The 18,713-nt window shown below is 39.6% G+C and overlaps 1 protein-coding gene across 4 annotated transcripts in view; it reads left to right on the forward strand.

Moving 5' to 3' along the window:
- The window catches only part of LOC139149883 (muscarinic acetylcholine receptor M1-like), a 173,555-nt gene that overhangs the window by 87,252 nt on the left and 67,590 nt on the right, over positions 1 to 18,713 (forward strand). For 3 of the 4 annotated variants that reach the window (XM_070721889.1, XM_070721888.1, XM_070721887.1), the window contains exon 2: positions 7,835 to 7,923. The gene's annotated coding sequence lies outside the window, so the exon portion shown is untranslated. Of the gene's footprint in view, positions 1 to 7,834; positions 7,924 to 17,025; positions 17,191 to 18,713 lie in introns of those variants that run through there. The other variant, XM_070721892.1, reaches the window with a different exon arrangement.

Here is an 18,713-nt window from a genome sequence, read left to right on the forward strand (position 1 = left end):
TCCAATATGGCGGCCAAGGTCACGTGACCGCATGCGATTTTATTGGCAAATTCTTAAGACCTTAGGCCATGTTTGCTATACAAAAATTTTCAAATCGACTAGACCCCTGGGTATTCTGGAGAAGCCATTTGTAGGTTTTCGGAAAATCCAATATGGCCGCCAGGTCACGTGACCAATCGAAATTTGTATACCCAGGTGCACGAGATCTCACAGGTACCTATTAGCCCTGCAAGTTTCAGAAGTTTGCGGTAAGCGGTGTTTGAGTTCTAGGTCGACAAAAAAAGAGCGGAAGAACCAGAAGAAGAATATTGAACTCCTATAAAACCAATAGGGGCCCAGCCGGTTGGCTTGGGCCCCTAATGATAGAGAAAACAGTGTGAAAAACTCAGAACTTATTGGGTCGCCTGTGGTTACAATGAGTCATACTCCTAGGACACAACAGCCATGACGTCACTCTACATGTTTGGAGCACACGTTTCTTTTTTAGGCTTCAAAGTTCGGCTCAGTCTTCAGATCGCAAACAATTTAAGATACGTAACCTTATCCGCCCCTACCACTTTAATGGTCAGAACTAATGGATTTGCGAGAAGAGGAAGCATTTGCGAGTCGCTCATACTTCCCCAGTGATGCTGTTGTTTCTGTTGCGGATCTTCATGATTTGACACCAAGTTGGTGCGTCTAGGTCGTGAAAAACAGAGCTTAGGTCGAAGTCCAACTTCTTCACTAAGGGATCTCCAGATTTCATTGAAACTACAGAGAGACTACGGATCATGTCAATGTGCGCACTCACTTTGGAAAGTGAGCCACGCTGCCCGCTTGGGCACCGAGAGCCCGTATAATCACTGACGTACACCGGACTGTTTGGAAACGGCGTGTTTGTCTGTTTTTTGTTCATGATGAAATGCATAAAATAAAAAATCAGGGGTTGCAGTCCTTTGTTGATCTGGCTCCCGAGCACATGGTGTGTCTCGTTGAAATCCAGTCGCCTAAATTCCCATCGCACTGCCGTATCCCGAGGGCGTTCTTCGAAAGAGACTCACACATGCGTAACGTGCGCGACGCTTTCATGTAGACTCTCAATGGGAGGGGATCGGATGACGGAGCATAAGGTTACATTTCTGATTCTACAAAACAGGATATTTCGCTTCGGATCCCTGATTGAGTTTCCGTTATTCGACGTGTTCCGTGAACGTAATGCGGCGGCTTTTTTTATGGGCATGACATCCACAATCTCTGATTTTTTTCACTCTCGGGACTTCTTGTCCTCCTTTTCTTTCGCTTACCATGTCCATGTCGGTATGTTTTACAGAAACATGGGATCTCTTACAAATGTACGCGGTAAAGAGCTTGAATTTCAACTGTGCATTCATCATGGAGAATCAAATTCCTGCATATTTGAAATATTATATATTTTATCGGTGTTCTGAGAACAAAAAAAAACACGATCTCTGCATGGGTCGGGAAATTATTCGAAACCACCATGAAGAAGTTACTTATTGACAATATCACTTCCAATTTGGATCCCCAAAGGACAGAGCAGAGTCATCCATATAACAGTTCGCAGCGGAGCATACCATTTGTCATACGGTCCCTACGTTTGAGAGTGTGGACACCATCTTTTGCGACATTTGTAAACTTTACAAGATTGATATCGAAATGTAATATCAAGCGAGTGTGGCACATTCTCTGGAATGAGAATGACTTGTCAGTGTTTATCAATATTCTGTAAATAGGTTGAGGACTGTCACCTCCCATCGCTGCCTGTTGATGCCATCCTATATGATCAAAGAATTATTTTGGTGTACCTTTTCGAAAAACAAATATTCTCAAAGGTAGCTAATCCTAGCAAACGCGTTTATATATATATATATATATATATATATATATATATATATATATATATATATATATATATATATATATATATATGTATTATATATATATATTTATATATATACACATACATCTTCTCGCGACGTTTTGTTTATTTATTGTTTTTGTTTCCTGTTTCCATCGGTCGATTCATGTCCTTGTCCTTCATTCAAAATGGAAGACATACACTCTTTCTCTGTCAATGGCACGAGCAGGAATTTCACACAACGATTGCTAGCTAGAGATGAAAAGTGGTTCAATTAAGCAAGAAGAGCCCGAGGCTTTTGTTTTACGATTTCCTAATCTGTTTTAACCGTCGCACCATCTGCCGTACAACTGCCGAACGCCAGTAATGGCTTCTGTCAGGAAAGTACAGGATTGCTTCCTGAGAAGGTCTCTGACGACGGTCTCGTAATTAAACTAAAGCGACAGACATCCGGACGGATTTAGTTCAGTCTTGAGGTGACATTAAAAATCCCCGTTTTTAAACTCCTGAAGTCGAGTCCTCTGATTGCGTTGTTAGATCTGATCTCGGTGTTATCCTAACCTTTTTTTTATTCGTGTTTGCAATACTCGACACCGGATTTCGGCATTGTTGCAAGGTTTACGGCTGCGTGGAAAACCACTGCTCGCGATAGGATCTTGCCTGATTCATTCCTGGTGATTCTCAACAATCGATCGATTATAAAAGAGGGACGACAGCGACTTGTTTGGTGGTTACAGTGAACAATTATTTTAAAATAACCATCCGTTTGCTGTTTTTTCCAAGCAATTTAGCTCCTGGTGAGAAATGACACAGTCAATGTGAATTGCCCCGTGGCGAAAGACAGCCGAGGTTACCCGGGATTCAAGGAAAGCTTTGAAGGGATTCTTTTTAGAAGTACGAAGGGCTTCCGCGTAACGAGCCATCACAATGTTACAAATGAATTGATTTATCCGATTGTTGTTTCGCATTTACACTTCGCATGGTTCATCATTAAGCTGGGTCCGACTCGACACGTAATTGATCGGTCACTGTGGAGGAGGGTCTCCGCTTTGCGTCCATTTAATTACCCAAAATGTGCGTCGCGATCTCATTCTTGCGCATCAGTCAAAATGATGAACAATGGCACGGCAGTCATTTATCGGTAGATTCTAGCACTTTCTCTCGGGCAGCAAGATGGTACGATACGCCATTTAGCCCGGAAAAGGGTAATATAAATGGTTATCATTACACCCTTTCATATGAACACCAATTTATCCAAAGAGTATTCTGTCAACAAGCTAATGTTTACAATTATGTATGAGACAAATTTGTTAAAGTCATAAAAGTTCATCATAGCATAGTCTGAAACCTTATAATGTTTGCAAAATTACATAACTCTAAGTCATAAGCAAAGGATAATCGGAGCTATGCCTTAAAATCTATAACGTTAAGAGCATTATTACTTTATGATATATATATATATATATATATATATATATATATATATATATATATATATATTATATATATATAGTCACTCCATTCAATCCTGAAGTACAAATGGCAAGTACATGCTAACTTACATATATATATATATATATATATATATATATATATATATATATATATATATATATATATATATGCAAGTTTAAAGTTTGCAAAAAAAATATTTGTTTATGCCATTCCTACGAGATATTTTAGCTCAAATAACATTTGCCCACATTCATAGTTTCGAATGCTATCGCTCTTCTCCTAAAGGTTTACATATGAACTTAATGGTGAGAGTATAATCACACCACATGATAGGCTTCACTGTTGTGTATTTTGTCCGAAAAGGTTTTCATTGATAAGCGATAGGGTCCGTATACATATGTACAATTTCTAACACTGCATACGATAAATTACACTGTATCTTAGTTTTGTGCTTTGACATACCGTGGTATGCATTAGCCAGTCTGCAATGCGGTGCAATTAACATATGTTTGCCAAAGTAGAAAATATCCATCTCAGCGCTCTGATGATATCGGTGGTGACGTCAAGAGATCACATTAGGAGGAATTAACGATTGGGATCTTGTTTGCAGATAAGTGGAAAAGCAAATGTCCCTTTCAATTGTCGTTTCCCGCCGATTTTATAAGATGGTATCGCGCTGCAGAACGGCCGTTATCACCGAAAAAAATGCCAGCAACTGGACATCACGTGGATTTGATACTGCAATGTCCATCTGCCGCTCTAGAGATTTCGTTATGATTCGGACGTTGTGAGATTTTATCTTTTGCTATAGCAATCGAATAACCACATGGAATTCCATGACATCTGCAGAATTCTTTACTGAAAGTCTTACGTCGTGTGAATCTGCTGCAAAAGCCAATTTGTGCCGAATACACATTTCCTAACCGAGGTGTGGCGATGCAAGATGAAACAGATATATAGATTAAAAGCAAATTGGCTCACAGGCAACAGTGTGTGTGTATGTATGTATGTATGTATGTATGTATGTATGTATGTATGTATGTATGTATGTATGTATGTATGTATGTATGTATGTATGTATGTATGTATGTATGTATGTATGTATGTATGTATGTATGTATGTATGTATGTATGTATGTATGTATGTATGTATGTATGTATGTATGTATGTATGTATGTATGTGTGTGTGTGTATGTATGCTTGCATGTATTCATTCATCCATTCATTCATTCATTCGTTCGTTCATTCATTCATTCATTCATTCATTCATTCATTCATTCATTCATTCATTCATTCATTCATTCATTCATTCATTCAGATCACGTAAGTACGTAGGCTTTACTCAATGACACAGTGGTGCAGTCGTAGGATCTATGTTAAGCGGATTCCGTCATACAGAAATGCCTCAGGCCATATCCAGCTGAACAACTTGTTTGCCAATTCTTACACAACATATTGTATTGTGTTGAGTTTAGTTGTATTGAGCTCGATTAGCCATACGGCATATCATGACAGTCCTTCAGCTTTAATGGTTATGTTATGGTGATCTCTTTCAGCTATGATGGCAATGGTATCCTGGTGTAACTATCGCTATGCTTTTGGTAGCTCGATTTTGTAAATTCAACGTAGTGTTGTCTCAGATTTGCTTTCGGAAAGACTTCTAAGTCGTGGAGCGAAGTGACAAGAATTATTTTCCAAAAGTCACGGTACTGTTGCGCACAATACGTTCATTTTGTCAGCAAAAAATTAACTCCTTTTTTTCCGCCGATGAACAGTAAACAGAACATATTGACCATGGTTAAAATAAACGCACCTTTTCTGAGTGGTCATAAAATCGAGAAACTCGCATGTACACATTGCCACAGCTGTCCCTTAGCAAGCATTTTATCAAGAATAGCGGCGTGTTTGTTGTTTTTTTCTAACCGGCGATACAAGAAGTAAGGTATTTTAGTCGTCACCCGAATGAGTGAATTTTCATCTGCGAAATGCGCAATACAGTGGCGTAACGATGATTGAATTTCGCCGACGTTGTGGCGTGACCAATCCTGGATTTTGTTTTAATTAAATTTTTATATTCACGGGTTTGAGAAAGTGGGTACTGTGCTCAAGCGTGTTGATGTAAACGCGACACGTTAACAGAATGAATGATGGCATTCGGAAGATTGCTTTTTTGGTGGCAGAGCCTATTATAACCGATGGTGTTACAAAAACATCGATGAAAGAAGCCTTGGCGTGACATTTTTACTAACATAGGCTCTCATTAATCACGAATCTAATAATCGTTCGTCCAATTAAATTTGTCGACGACCCAATCTCTCGCTCTGTTCCCTGCGTTTTTCTTGGCTTCCGATACTTTTGATAAGGTATCGTATAGCACCTCCTAAAATATGTACACAGAACCTCTAAAACATCTTAAAATTAAGAATTTCAGAAAGAAATCTATATTATATCATTACAGCGAAATAACGGACCTGGAAAGTTATTCTATAATAATCACGGTACGTTAAATATTATTCCATTGAACCTTTGAACGTTAGATATGTTTGTTATCCGAAATACATTGTATTCTTTCAGTTAGAATGCGCCTCAGGGACAGATATTTCGGACTCTAAAACTTTTAAAAGACTTTTTGGTCCACCACTTTTGGGGGTTTCATTTTAAGCTCATGAAGTAAATAAAGTTTTCTCCGGCTTTTTTTTTGTAAAGTAGAAAATTTATTCCCTCCTCCCCATAGAGTTAACACAGGGATGGTTGCCATTCTGAATCAGCAAATGTTGCGCAATTTGTTCCTCCAGTACCAAAAATTGCACGTTGACCCCAGGCGCACCGTACCTTAAAGAATGAAAACTTTAAGAAAGTCGAACGACTCGGTTGGAGCTGGAGTATCAGAGCCATTTAGAAATTCAACATCTACCAAAGACCATTTCTATCAGAGCTAGAGGTCGTACAAGAGTGTTTTCTTAATGTCGAAGATAAATAAATAAATCGATGTTTAAATGTTTATATATATTTATTTTGATAAATGAGCGTGGAGAAAGGGGAAAAACAAATCGAGCGAATGAAAAGTATAAATAGCCCCGATAAAAGTTTTGATGAACTTTGACCTCGTAACGTAAAGCAGCATTTTTATGGTTCAAGTCATTTAGCCAAAACATGGCCTCACAGAACAGGACGTATTGTAGACGCTCAGCATACCAGCTTGGCCGTCTCATTTGGATTACCAATTGAAACTCAAAGTTCTATCTTCGCTTTGTTCCTCCGGAGTTATGTGCTTCAACAATGTCTCGGTTAATTTTCTCAAATAAAACTTAAGTATGCATTTCCTTGAAAGTTATAATTCTACAATAATTATGATATGTTAACTCACATTACATTCAATAGAACCTTTGAATGTTAGACCTGTAGCCCGGAACATTCTTTAAGTAAGAAACTGCTCTGACATTTTTATAAAAGAGGAGAAGAAGTATTTTCTGTGTATGGGTTCCATACAAGTTCTGGAAGATTGATTTCTTTATTTAAACTGTTCCTTATTTCCCTTGGTGTCCTACTCGTACAAGTTACCAGTTACCAGAAATGGTGGCTTGAGATATAAAACAACCGATAAAACAGCTGCAGGTCACAATTATAGATAATTTACTACCACGAACACAGCCACTACTTGTTACGGGAGTGTGGTATACGTTAGTTGAATACGTCCATAAAAATACACTTCACATCCTGTTGTACATTTAAAACCAGTTTGAAAAATGATGTCAAAACTGCCCATTATAAGGATCATCTTGAACATCAAATTAAGAACAAAGTTTATAGCATTCGATACTGTTACAGAGTTAGCAATGCAAATACGACTTATGGCGAGAGATCTGAAGTGGTCATGATCGTACGGCAAACGTATCGTTGAAAGACAATTATGAGCAGTGCCATGACTGTCGCATATTGTTCTTTTGTTAGGGTAGGCACGTCCCTTGCTTCGTAGACAAACTATAGCAAATGTCCATGGCTGATTCTCATTGAACTGGAGATCTTTCTGAATTAACTTCCACTCATGGCCGCCGCAGTTTTCATTTGATCAATACTCTAGCGAATTTGTCATGTCAGTTGCTGACTCTTCGAGTACATCCGCAATTGTCCCCTCGTCAAACGAGGCAAAAGCCGGGTATTGCCCGCCCAGGCGCATGTCGTTAATGGCCCTTTAATCTGTCTTGCGCCGGTCACAAATCCCCGCAGATGTGCTCATTTGTTGGTCAATGCCTCCGACGCTGTGATTGCTGTGCGACTCCGGTGACATTCGCAGGCCTTTTTTAAGTGTCTAACACGTATTGCGTCAATACTATGGAAGCAGTTTCAGCAATATTAGCCGTACGGTGAAAGACGATTTCATCGAGTCCATCTAATTGAGTGCAATGTTACCGTTTACCAGTGACGCATCGCCTTCGTGATTAAGAACAACTTGATAAATACATCAACGTGCAAAGGTCATTGCATCGAGTGTATTTATACCGTGCATTTTTCCGTTGCAGATATTTCAACAGCTCGTCACTAATGGTGACACTTCGTGCGAGATATATATACTTGGAGCGGTAGCGGGGAGCGTCAAGAATCACTAATAGTGAGTTTGTCATTTAAAACTATTTTGGTAGCGTCGGTTTTATATCCGAGGGACACTCAGTGGCGGGAACGAAATATATTTGCAAACGTGAGATATAGTATATAGCTATGCGAAGAAATTTAATGGTGATTGTTTATGTTATTGTTATACAGATGTAGCAATTTCGCTATAAAATATTACATACATATGTACATACATACATAGATACATACATAGGTACATAGATACATACGTACGTACGTACGTATATGTACTACATACATACCGTGATAAAAGATAACCTTATCGAGAAAGCTTAGCTTCGATATCAACTCAGAACCGTATGCCCACAGCAAATCAACGCTCTATTCACAATGGGATGCTGTCTGATAAAACCATTACCAACTTGCCAGTGTTGCTATCAGTATAACATCTAAGTGTGAATGTTAGGGGAGATACTGCAATGCACTAGAATTGCCTTCTTTCAGTCCGTATCATGTCAACGTTCCTTTTAATATATATGTATGCAAACCGGGTAGAATTGTTTTTCCACGATCCTATATGTATGTTCATTTCTTAATTTGAATTTTAGTTCCATCGAGAGTCAATCGTCTGAACTAGCACGGGTACCAAAATCATTGCCGATGCCACTCTGAAAAAAAATATAGTACGAGCGCGCAAAAAAAATTATTGAAATACCGAGAATAACAGTGAAAGCAATTACCGTATCAAAGTTTCTACGAGTGTAATTGATGCATGCATGGTAAACAGTGAAGCGGCATGTTAACCCATGCATTGAATACGGCGTGACGTTTCTCGTAAAATGTGTCGTATTGCTCCATTTGTATGACCAATTACCTCCAAGATGTGCGCCCACCGTCTGTGGTGCTGCTCACCGGATCCATTTTTACATGATCGCTCCGGAGAAAAGTGTTTGCGCAAGGTGCAATCATTAACCCAAATTTCAGACTTTTCATTACCGTCTCGCGCATTAGGCGAGCCATAAAACTTGGATATTTTAATGGGAAATTCGCTCTCACGGTCACTGAGGCGGGGAAGAGGGTCGTATATTTCCGCTGTCGATGCCATTGACATCGTATACTCACGCCATTAAATGTCACAAAACTTTATTATTGTTTTTTTTTTAATCCTTGGTTTTGTAAAATAACTTTTGTCAGTAATCTACAAAACATTCGGCACGATGGAGCCGAAAGTTTTATCTAAGATTGTGCGAAAACAAAAGGGACCACTTTTACTCTAAGAACAGCTTCGCCGTCAATGTAAAAAATATGGATCCGATTGCATTATGTCAACAAGCGGGTGGCACTTTGATACTCTGCTACATAGGACTTGTAACCACCATCTTGCTATGACACATAACGTGAAGTGATTTATGAACTTGTACATTCCGCTTCTTTCAGTCCGACGTTTGTTTTTTATAACTTTCTTTATTGCAGAGAATACAGAGGAGATAGAATAGTCAATTTGCTTCAATAAAACCAGTATTCCCCCATCGGCCATATTCTAAGTGCAGTAAGATATTATAATGTTATGTCGGTAATGACTTTTCACGGCCTGCCCTGGCCAAAAATATGCACCTTCTGCGTGTACATGTCTGTATAGTCTGCACAGCCGCGTGTGTCCATGGCTTCTTTACTCGAGACGGCAGTCGCCTGTGTAGGAATATTCTAAAGTGTCTCCACTCGAACGAAAAGGGCAATCACTGGAACAAATTTGCACCGTTAGAGATCCACTTAACGGCAACACGGCTCGGGGTTTGTTTGAAATAATCATCTCCTCTGTTCGATTCAAAGAGCTAGCTGACGGCGACATTTTGACCAAGGGTCGGGCATCGAACAGTGCAAAAGTCATGTTTTATTCAGTCTTGTCTGAGTGCCGTGTCTCGGGTGCCCTACACATGAGTCCATGGAAAACACTTTTTGCCAGACCCCATAAGAGTTAACATATTCAACGTACTATCATAGTCGCATTTGAAAAAAAGTAAGCAGCTGCGAAAATAGGTTCAAACTTTTTGTAACAAAGGGGTAGTTGTATAATTTACCCTGAGTTAGTGGCTTTTGTGCTGCCGTCGACACGTGGGTCGATGCACGTGTCGCCAGACAGAGTCCCCCGCGCGCCTGGGATCACGAATGTCATAGCAACTCAAGGTCTCGTAGAGCCTCGTGTAACGCGGAAATTGGTCCGGTGTCTTGAATAGGCACGATATCAATACCTCAAATAATACCTGTACGTCAGATATGGAGACGGTCCCTCCATCCGTGTTGATGCAATCGGTACAGAAATTTTTTAACACTCATCAATGCAAAGACTTGAATGGCAAATACAACGTTCAATACCATAAATTACCCACAAGTCTCCTTGATTTGTATCAACTTAATCCCAGGAAGTTCTTTTGCTCTGAGCGCGGACGGAGGTTGCTAAATTCAGTTCGAAAGAGATGATCAGATATAATTGTTAGACATAAGTGTGTTCTAGAGAATCTGGTGACTTCTGGCGCGTCAGGCTCAATGATAATCAAAATTCACCATTATTTTTTGTTCGAACTTTTCTCCATGGCAGTATGTCATTAAACTTGAAACTTTACTGCATTACTACCGTATTTCCTTCCACAGACGATCTTGACTCTCAAATTCATTCGAAAAAGTGCAGTAAGAATAAAAGGAAGGCGAAACTATGTTCTCAAAATCGATGAACTCTTCTCTGAATGTTTTGGAAAACAAAGATTACTTATGGCTTCATGAAGCAATAACTTTGCCTTTTAGTACAAATTATGTCGAATTATCTGGTTATGATTAATATTGAGTACAGCGCGTCCGGCCTTGCAGAATGCACAATGAACTCAGACAACGTTATCGAATAATTGTATTCCATCGGAGATGGTGACTTTTCTCCAGTGATGATTATTAATAAATATCACAGCATGTCACGCTGGTAAATTACCCAGCTTCTAGATGTCCCCCTGTGTTTCAAAAACATCCAGCATCAATTTCCGTTAGACGGTCAAATATTTCACTTTCTGGCGAAATGAAATTGCAAATCGGAGAATTAACTCAATCGAAAATTTCATTTCGAATGAGCGTAAAATTTGTAAGTGAATACGCGAAATCAGTTTGTAAGAGTTAATCGATCAATGTGGTCGAAGTCAGCAGACGATATTCTGAGTATTCATGCCTTCACCACCTAATGAGGGCGTCGTACATGTACATTTTGAAAAACAAATGTCCGATTCATCGTACGATTGCACCAATCTTTGGCCAAAGTAAAGAATTTCCGCCAAGTTGACTTAATTCTTGGTCGAGTTTTACCTTGAACAGCTTTCGTTTGATTGAAGGCTTAGCGCATGCGCAGGAATCATTCCTTGGATCAAAAATGGCATTTGTCACCCGTACTTTCGCCTCCTTCAGCCTTCAAAACCTGCAGTCAGGGATTCAGAATAATCCAGGCCAGATTAAAACGACCATGATGAATTACGTGAGCATGGATTTCTAGGGCATTCGAGTAGAATAGAAGACCTTGCTGAGAATTTTTTCTTCGCCCAACAACAGCACCATGTAAACTATTTAACCACAAAAAACAAGTCGCACTCTCTCTCTCACGTTCTGAACAACAAATTACGCATGCAGATGATTTATATCTTAACGTCATGTCTGTTTGACCGTCAAGATGGATGGATCGATTAGCGGATTGATGCAAACATGTATTTATATACATATGGATATGTACTGATACATGAATGTACGGCTGGGTCAGTGGACGGACTGGCTGACTTACTCACGCACGTACGTGCGTATTAGCGTCTACGTCCATACGTATGTATGTATATATGTATGTATGTATGTATGTATGTATGTATGTATGTATGTATGTATGTATGTATGTATGTATGTGTGTATGTATGTAAGTGTGTGCGTGTATGTGTGTATCTATGTATCTATCTATGTATCTAGTCATGTATATTTGTTTACATATACGTACGAAAGCGGTACTTAAGCAGACAGGTTATTGGTAAAAGCAAGCCCCCTGTGTAATATGGCTGCATGCGATCGTTGTCTCCTTTACTGCGTACCGAATTCAAGGTCAAATAAACACCGAAACGCTTTATAGGAGGCAGCCTTTGAGGTGTCGAGTCAACTTTGCCTTGTGAATATAAAATAAATGCCGTTATCGATAATAATAAGCGGTCATTTAAAAATCAACTACAGTACTGTAGATAAAATACTACAGACTTGATTATCCTATTGAATATGATAATGCTACAGGCCTTCTATGCAATGTACAAGTGTTTAGAACGGCATACGAAACATAAACACACACATATATATACATACACAAAAACATACATACACAGGTACACACATACATGCAAGCATACTACAAACACATATTGTACACATATTGTATACGTCGCTTTGGAAGCTATTCATGTGAACGCGATTGTATACGTGTTTAATTCAACATGGCCGACAAAAAGGCGCATGTGATAACTTTTGATTAAAACTCTTTAGCCTATTTTCTGTAAAACAAACGAGACGATGAGCGTTCCAGTTTCTCGTAAATCTTCTCAATTGCCTTGTAAAGGCATGTTTCAGCGAAAAATGGAAAGAAATTTTATTGATTTTTTACTGGTATGAAAATCTCACCTGTTTCCGTGGTATATTAGTTGGAGCCGAGCAGGCGCCCTCCATTCATAACCGTCTCGACGTCATCGGCGCGGAAGAATTTAATTCAGTCATGTGTGAGCCATGCCGACACAGAGAGTGGAAAGCCCGCGGAATGATATCCCCAGTGGCGTCATATGCAAAGTTTAAAAATGTAAGTTTTCTGAAGACTAGGCAATGCAATGCATTGCAATGCAACATTCTTTCATGAGACTTAACAATACAATGTGACGTTCTCTTTTTAGTCATGTACACCATTACACACTGTTTGTTCAGAATCATTTGGATATCAAACACTTCCGTCATTTAATATGTCAAAAAATCACGTTGTAGCATGTATTACTATGCATACCCCGAACGGTGTTAAAGACTTGGAGTCGTCGGTTTATGCTGCTCAACGGTGTCTCGGTCCTATGCGACGAATTTCGTTGTAAGAATTAACGTCGGTCCGGAGTGGATCGGAAGTTACGATAAGTTTGTCTATTGTACACTATAAAATAGGACTTTTGGAACTACTTTTGCTCACATACTAACCCACGATAGAGGGACCGTGACTAAACCAAACGTTTAAGGTAGATCGCGCCTCGGGGACAGCTATTCGGACTCTCAAACTTTTACAATTCTTTTCTGATCTACCACTTGTGGGGTTCATTTTAAAGCTCTTGGAGAAAGAAAAATTTTCACAGTCTTAGTTTTACGAAAATCCAAAATTTAATTTTTTCCCAAAGAGTTAACACAGGAATTGAGGCCATTTTGAATTTCAAAAATCGCAAAATGTTGGGTAATTTGTTTCGCTAGTTCAAAAATTTGCAGGTGACCCCCGGTTTTTGTTGTTGATTTGGTAAGAGAATGGTTGAAAGTTTCGTTTAGGAAAGTTTGACCAAAAGTTTAAGTCTTTCACCATCGCGGCGCACACTATCTTAAGGCATTGCAGGGCCTAGGAACAAGCAAATTGCGCGTGCGCATACGTGAGCCCGTCGCCCTTTAAAGAATCATGCTGCTAGTTCTCATGATATGTCGCTGTACGGGCAGATTACAAGACTATTACTTTTATTGGTTTAAATACTTGTTGTGCACGGTATGAGATCTGAACAACAACGAATCAATAGTGTCATATATGCATGTGATCTTTGCGAGGCAGTTTTCTCGGGAAAAACCAGAACTGTCGAAGATATTCTTATTTACGATACACTTGCCGAGTATAACCCGTCCCTCTATGATTAGCTCGAGGCAGTCCCGTCTGTGATCTGTTGGTTTTTTCTGACCATGATAGTGTAGAAAAGTTTCATCCAACTTAAAGTTCAGACCAAAAAACAACAAACTGAAACACTCTGCCCTAGCTTTCATTTACTCGACGTCTGTAAAAACATGAATTATAGATTTTTCATGTCTCGCTTGCGCTTGCTCCCTATCCGTTCATAACCCCCTTTTACAATTGTTACTCGCGATGTTTGTATTAATAGGTTTCGCTCGACCTGCCTCTTTCCCACCCATTAGCATTTGGCATCTGTAATGTGTGGCCTGGACCCATTAGCCTGCTTTATCATCTTTTTTTCCAGATACATCTTGAACCCGACTGTCGAATACCCCACAAGACAGGGGATAGATAGCAAAGGCATCGGTCGTCACGACATTCTTTGCGCAGTTTATCGCGGCTTGCCGACGGCAATTTTACTCGATACGGCCGATATCAAGAACGATGTACTCTGAGAGTACGCATGAGTCGATCTGTCTAAAAAAGTTCCGTAAAAGTATGCCAATATATTGCACGAATAAACATACACGTCATACATGTAACCACACTTGTTAGTAAGGTGCAGTAAACAATCTATGACTCGCTGAAATTTGTGCTTCCAAAATAGCTGAGTCATTTAGACGTTCGAAAACTATGCGCCTCAGAATGGACAATGTACGATAACAGTTAACCAACTTATGGGACTGAACGTCCACACGCCGTATCGTATATATTGACTCATGGTCGGACTCGTCACAAAGTCAATTCTCAATTTGATTAGCTATAATTTGAGGAAAATCTTCACTCGATTAAGAATTGTGTTATTAGCGTGGGTTGAACTTCAATTTGAGTTAAAATTAGTTTAGTGTGACTAACAAGGGGATAGACAAAACGTTGATTTGCTGTACTTGTCTCGACATCGATCGGCGCGAAATTCCGTTGATTGTTCCTAACACGTGGATGCCCAAACAATATGGTGTTTGATCTTTCATGTCCTTGCCTACAGCGCAAGAATGTCCAAGTCAGTTTATTGCTTTGCTCTCTTTTTTTTTGTTCAGCCAGACTCTTCATCACCTTGGCTTTTCAGAATCCTTCGGATAGAAGGCGACTCGGGGACATCATACATTTGGACTCTCAATTTTTTTACAATACTTTACTGGTCTTCCATTTGAGGGGACTCATTTTAAAACCCTTGGATTAAGAACTCTTTCACCGCCTTTGTTTTTTTTTTAATCGAAAATGTTCGTTGTTCCATGGAGTTGACATTAGGTAGAGCGGTCATGATGAATTTTACATATCGGCAATTGTTGCGATAGGTAATGTGTTTCTCTATAGCACGGTGACCCCTGACCTTTATTCTTAATTTGGTTAGAGAATGGTTGACAGTTTCCTCGAGGAAAGTTTGAGTAAAAGCTTGTCTCTCACTTTCAAGGCGCGTATTGCCTGACCATTCATTTCCATGTCTAGCTGACTCAACACAGTGATCACTCCACTCTATTGAACCAGAAAATATTACAACTCCTTGAACCCTTGAATAGTGGCCAACAGGCTGTACCACATATTTCACGTAGGCAGCCCAGTAGTTGGTCCAGCTTGCTCAGGACGTTTTGCCAGAAACTGACGGGGACTTCGACAGTATTTCAACTTAAATCAACGCTTTCGCGAACAGCATTTCAACAAAAAAGTGACTAAAACTATTCTCGTTAACGTGGAGAAGTCAAATCGCCAGAGAATTCCCCGGCTGTCTCGACGTAATTTAGATACAAATCGTTCCCGTTTTATCATCCTGGCAATCCGAGTGATCCGTCCATTTGAAGAAGGACATTACGGTGATACTTGCTAAATAAGCCGCAGGGTGGTTTGAGAATCACCGTCCCGCTCAACGCCTTCCCCCTATCCCTTTTCTCTAGCATCTTAACATCTGGACCCGCCGTTACGGACTGTTACACATATCATCCTCCAGCGAAATAAAAAAAACAACACAGAATCACGTAAATTGAATTAGCGAAGAAGCGTGTTCGTGTCATCACGGGAACGTGATTTCAAAGAGATCTCGACAAAGGGGTGATTTACTTGGGGGCATCTGCTAATGTCCGACAGAAGAAATCCGCTCACAACACGCGTGTAATGGCAGCTTGATTACGGCCCGCTCGCCGTAAAACGAACCATCAGGTATAATGCGACCTGCCTGGCTATCCGTTATGTGGTTAATGGGAAAAAATAAGGACGATTGGGGACGCTGATTGCCAAGCGTTTCAGCTACTCATTTCGGGACCATCAGGAGATACTGCACCAATCAGCCAACTTTTAGCGCGGCCATTAACCGCAAGAGGGAGTATAGATATACATATCCCCTAGAAAACACGGATGATAAGATACAATCAGTGCGGCTTTAAATTGAGCCGTCCGGTAATGCACTTCTGCAAGTCGACAGGGCACGTACCTTGCAAGCGGTTATTGTGAATGTGACCACTTTCGAACTGATCACGAAATAATTAGCGCGAGGCGTAATACATGCCAATAGCTTTGGATGCGAGAGATACCATCTAATGCCGACAAGCGGCATACGTGCTGCCCATTTGAGATCTCGAACAAATGCACTTGGAGTCACCCTATTCCATTTGACAAGAAAACAGACTCACCGTCGCGGCACGATTAAGTGCGAAGAGTTCAAAGAGAACGTTCTTTGATGTTCTGCTTTTTATTTTATTGCCAAAGAAAAGTTGGCAAAACACTCCGAATGAAGCTGGAGCTATTCAGAACGTATCTAATCCCATTTGGGTCCGATTGTTACGAGTTAAATAACTGCACTTAGCGCTTCTAAGAGATTAAAAAACGCGAGCGCTCCGAACGGGCTAATAATTGTGTTAATGATTTATTCGAAGAGTTTGCAATGTATATGGTTAATTTTGTGCCCATAAAATGATACAAGATAAGCCTTTTCTGGTGTTTACAATCCCAATTACCTCAGAAGATACCAGACTTTAATCTCTTTTGCAGTAATAATTACTTTCGACAAAAGATGCAAGCTTGTACGGTACTTTTGAGCATAAAGCTGGCGATCAGGCGCGTGGTCCATTTGGGGAATTGCGTTCCGCTCGTCAGCGGGTAAATGTAATCGAAAGCCATACTGCGTTATTAGTCTGTTGTACACATAATGTATTTACTCAGAAAAGAAACATTAAAAGCCATTCAGTTAGCCTTCTTAGCGCAGTTTGCGGAACGCAGTGTTGGGGGAAGGTACTTTCCTCGACTGCCACGTACACTAAGTCTGTCACGGTGATGTTCTGGAGAGGGCGGCCAATTTTACAAGCCAAGTAACTGCTGGAATGCTGTAAGCCGCTAAAGTGAACGTTCCACATCACCCTTTCCTCAGTGAGTAATGACATAGTCTTTTTTAGTATGTCACACGTTTTTGCCCTAATTAGACAGATGATGAATATCTTCGTAGCTTGATCAGTCAAAAGTGTGTACTATGCGAATCATGTCAACGTCTGGAGGTATATATATATATTATATATATATATATATATATATATATATATATATATATATATATATATATATATATATACTCAGCATTGTCTGTGATTCAGTGATCTAGGAGTACTTCGTTAGAGTAGTTTGTTACACAATACATACATACATACATACATACATACATACATACATACATACATACATACATACATACATACATACATACATACATACATACATACATACATACATACATACATACATACATACATACACACAAGTCTCAACGCAAAATAATATTGGTGGTATGTGTCGTTTGTTTGTACAAAAGCCTGCCTTTCTGTCCCACGACCGCAACCATCTGCCACCTACAATACGTCATCGCCACGGTTAGAGTGGAGTCATGTATAATTGTGTTGACGTACAGGACGTTACACTTTCCGGCTGGTATATTATTTTGCACGTAAGATGATGCAGTGCCCCTTTGTATAGCAATGTGCCGTGCCGTACAACTAATACCATGTCGGATCTTATAATATAGTGATGGACAAGTGATATGGGCTTTGGTTCCCTAAATACTGCATCAACAGTAGAGTAGATACATAGAATTTGACACATAAAATACTTCAATCAATCATTACATTCAGTTTGATTCTTCTGTTAATCTGAATTTTATCGATTTCTTCAAAGGCTTGACACTCCACCATGCTGTTATACTGTACTTTATTAAATCATACTATAAATACCATAACATACCAAACTTCACTACAATACAATACACCACACTACACTACATGTTCACTACACTTCACTACACTACACTACTATACCATGATACACTATACTATACTATACTATACTATACTATACTATACTGTACTGTACTGTACTGTACTGTACTGTACTATACTATACTATACTATACTATACTATACTATACTATACTATACTATACTATACTATACTATACTATACTATACTTTACTAAAATATAATATACTACATACTATACTCTTATATACTATACTTGGCTAAGTTGGCTTGGCTTGACTCAGAACACCAGGGTACATTATGTGACATCTAACGCCGCCTCACATACCATGCATCTCAAGCCATATGGCGCATGCCCGTGATGCAAAATACGGATATCATCTGAAATCTGGTCGTCAACGCAACCCCGATAATAAAGCAATAAATCACCGTTCTTCCGTCGGAATCTGCGTCTCTCCTTTCATCGACAATCCCTTCTCACACTCTCGGCTTTCCTGTTCACGTCAAAATGAATTGATTTTAGTGGGCCCGCTGACATCACGGCTTCCGCCCAGCGTTGCAAAGCCCCCGTTGTCTCGAAACACGCTTAATATTTTTATTTCTCCTTCTTGAATTCTCTCTGCCTCTCTTTATTTTTACCGTCTAGT

Source organism: Ptychodera flava, chromosome 14 (genome assembly GCF_041260155.1).
Source record: "Ptychodera flava strain L36383 chromosome 14, AS_Pfla_20210202, whole genome shotgun sequence".
Taxonomy (NCBI): domain Eukaryota; kingdom Metazoa; phylum Hemichordata; class Enteropneusta; family Ptychoderidae; genus Ptychodera; species Ptychodera flava.